Source organism: Eurytemora carolleeae, unplaced genomic scaffold, assembly GCF_000591075.1.
Source record: "Eurytemora carolleeae unplaced genomic scaffold, Eaff_2.0 scaffold922, whole genome shotgun sequence".
In the NCBI taxonomy this organism is placed as follows: Eukaryota; Metazoa; Arthropoda; class Copepoda; order Calanoida; family Temoridae; genus Eurytemora; species Eurytemora carolleeae.
In genome coordinates, this window is record NW_019396909.1 from 77834 (window position 1) to 81594 (window position 3761).

Genomic DNA, 3761 nt, shown 5'->3' on the forward strand with positions numbered 1-3761 from the left:
CAACTTTTTTTTGCATTTTTAAATTCCTAAAGAGGTTGGTTTCTGAGCGGAAGGTGGGTTGTTTCCTGTTGGTTGAATCTGACCCATAGAGATAGATTTCTTGGGCTCACGAACCTGATCCTGATCATCCTTCCCATCCTTCCCATCACGTGACTTCAAACTAAACAACAATTTATGCTTCCCATCATTTGTAAAATGTAAATATAAGCAGGAGGTGGGAAGCTAACTTGAGGCCTGGACTCCTAAAAAAATCCTTAAAAATAAATTCTTTTTTCTATTTTTATGGCTTGAAGAAAATGTATTAGGTTATTAGAATATATATTCCCTGTTAGTCCTCGGGCACTGGCATAAAACATTTTATAGCATATCATCATCCCCATAGAGAGAGAGAGATCGAAAGAGAGATCGAGAGATCAAGAGAGAGATCGAGAGAGAGAGATCGAGAGAGAGAGATCGAGAGATCGAGAGAGATCGAGAGATCGAGAGAGAGAGAGAGAGAGAGAGAGATCTGAAAATGATCTTGATTTTTACCGATTCTTAAAAATAGATTTACAGATATATATTAAGGGGTGACCTTTTAACCGTTGAATGTCTGAAGCACTGATAATATCGAGAAAACGTAAAGCCAAATTGTTTAATAAAAAGTTGAGGAAACCCTGTCAGGAAACTAAATCTAGATTTAAAGAATATAATGCAGTGTATACTCGCCTTGTGAGGGCAGCACGAAAAAAAATGCTTTAGTGATAAATGTCAAGAATATAGTAAAGGTTGTAATTTTGTAAACAAACATGGCTAACTATCAAAAGCGTACTAGGAAGGGGACGTAAAATAGTTAACAGTCCTTTGTGAGCAATGGAAAAGTTCTCTCAGGGGACCGTGGAAATATCAGAGGGGTTTAATATTTTTTTGCTAATATAGGTCCTGATCTAGCAAAAACTATTAAAGGCACTAAAAAAGACTTTTTGTCACATGGAACGGATTAAACCTTGTTTTTGCAAATATGACCCCTGATATTATAAATTGATAATTATTCTGGTTTTCAAGTACCCCTGCAGGGAAAGGGTTAAAGCTTCGCGTTGCGTTGAGTTCAGACTGTAGTGCAGTGCACACCTGAATTTTTAGCTTATCATCCCATACAAGCGAATTCAGATACAGTTACACACATATTTCGACGAACACAGAAAGGTTTTAACCTTATTTATCCTTGTGAGGGGGGGGGGGGGTAATTTGACCCCACACTATATTGACCTATTGTTTTTTTGCAATAACTCAAAATGTTTTGGAGCTAGGAAGCTCAAATTTTCTGACATTTCTAACTTACACATGCCCATCCCTAAGCCTAAAAGCTGGGCTTTTAAACCCACTACCTGAGTCCTCACCTTTACGTTTACCAAATTAAATCTATATTTAGACCAACCTCCAGTCATTGGATTTAAACATTTTATAGTTCTTTGGAAAGCCTATAACAAAAGCAACCAGATTGCACAATTTTTGCAAAGAAATTTAGCACATTTACTTTTAAAGGGAATTTTCCCTTTTTCAGTTTTTCTTGAAAACACATTCAGGTTTTACAAATTTTGCAAATATTTTTGCACATTTGAATTCGCTGGGTCAAGGGTTTTTCCAAAATGTATAATTTGTTGCCATTTGCATTATTGCACATTTTTTGCTTAATAACTTGATTTCGCAATAAATATTTGGATTTTTGCAAATTTGAAATTCATTTTGCAGATTATTGAAGGAAAGCGTAAGGGCTTTTTTAAAGCTTATCAAATGTTATAGATTTGTATCACAATAAGAAAATAGAGGGGGACCCTTCCCTAGGGAACCAGTCATGAAACCAGACATCAGGATAAATAGGGTTAAAGGTACCGTTGTAAATCGGGCATTCCCCTCTTTGCATAGAAGGTTACTTGAAATAACTCTTACAGTCCCTTTAACATTTTTCAATAAATACTTAACTGATTTTAAATTTTCTAATCTGAACATTATTTATTAATGAATTGCGCTGCACACATTCTATTTTAGACTTTAATTATAAGCATTTTACTACAGTGTGATTTTACAAGGATTTATAAATACTCAATCGGTTTCCTTTAGGTAGTTTCTTAAAGCATAAAATTCAATCACGGAAACTATTTTTTTTATATGACGAATCTCTCTAAATTCTCGACAAATTAGTTTTAGATTCGACAGATAACCTTTACTAAAATATTATTATGATATTGAAAATTGATCTGATGCTATAATTAATAGGTATCACCCTAATCCACTTTTCATTTTGGTGGAGGTTCCAGTCGGCTGGAGGCTGTATTTTATAATCTATTTAATTGTGAATATATAAACAGGGTGTTTCTGAAAAATTGTGTTATACTTTTTAGCCTAATAAACATCGTTGTATTGTGTCAAAAGTGCTTCTAGTAAGTACAAGCCCCAAAAATTAGGGATACGGGGGCAGCGGGGGAGGGGGGTCTTTGATGAAAATTTTTTATAAATGCCGTTTCAACCTTTAAAAGTAAGCCTAATTATCAATATACCTGTGGGCGTATATCATTGTCCTCAGCTCTATCCCTGCCCCGCCTACTTGATGCAAACTGCACTCTAAATATTTTTTTTGAAATCTATCGTTTTTAGATTGGAAAAATTAATTATTTCAATGTATGAATTTTTTATAACGTTTGAGATTTCTAAAGTCTTGAAATGCGTATTTGGATTGATAAAAAACGTTTGACAGAACAATTTGGAATATTTTCTATAAAGAAGAACATCTATTAACACTTTAATATTCATCATAATCCATAAACAGTGCTTACTAAATTTACGGCTCTAGGTACACACCTTGATACCTAATTTCTAATTGTTTTTTTTTCATTAATTTTCTTTGTTTAATTGACCTTGACAACCCCAGGGAGGTATCTGGAGGGTCAGAGTGAAGTTTTCTATCAAAAAAATTGCACATTTTTACAGGAAAAGCAACAATTTTTTTTTGAAATTATCATTTTAAGGAGCATGTACTACCTGTATTCTGACTGAAAGAGTGGGTTTCGTTTGACCGGCCCCTCGGACTGGCTGCGCCGCTGCATGGCCGCCGCCTCACGATCCATCTACAGATAATTAAAATAAACATCTGAATTTAAAATTTCAATTAAAAATAAATAGCTTAATAAGTGTTTTTTTAAGTTCTTAAAGTTCCTGCATAAAAGCTCACAATAAAGAATTAAAAACTTATCTCAATTAATATTTAGTTAACCACAATTCCTTTTCAAAAAAGCTTTTTTTTAAATCTTCACATGACACCAAATAAGTTTTATTCATCATACTTTAATTTAATAAACTTTAAAATACTGTAGGGTAGTTTAAAGTGAGAATGACATGCCCAATCTGAAAAATATCTTTATCTTGAAAATAATTTATTCTGACCACTTCCACAATTCGAAGCAGAAATGCGGAAGTCACTTTACAAAGAAACCACAAAAATTTTCAAAGAGAAGATAATGGATATCTTACATATTCTTGATCAGACAAAGCTTTAAAAGGCACCGTTGATAATCGGATATGTAACTCTACACGGGCAGCCGTAGTACATTTGAATTTCCGAGCCGGGTCAACCTTTCTAGTCCCAGTTTGTACTGTATCGCCCGCACATTGGGTTAATAAGGCAGACAATCAACAGGACTAGCCAGGGCAACAAGGTTGACGCGGTCAGACTTTAGGTTGAATTTACTTTTACTAAGCAGCCATTTATATTTTACAAATAGAGA

General features: G+C 34.1%; 1 long non-coding RNA gene across 1 annotated transcript; it reads right to left on the reverse strand.

Annotated features, from left to right (window-relative positions):
- Nucleotides 1-206: 206 nt before the first annotated feature.
- On the reverse strand, nt 207-3105 carry LOC111709985 (uncharacterized). The gene is made up of 3 exons (XR_002766976.1): nt 3019-3105; nt 2538-2601; nt 207-242 (listed from the first exon to the last, which is right to left on the reverse strand). It is a non-coding gene; the product is annotated as an uncharacterized LOC111709985 (long non-coding RNA).
- Between the last annotated feature and the right edge of the window lie 656 nt (nt 3106-3761).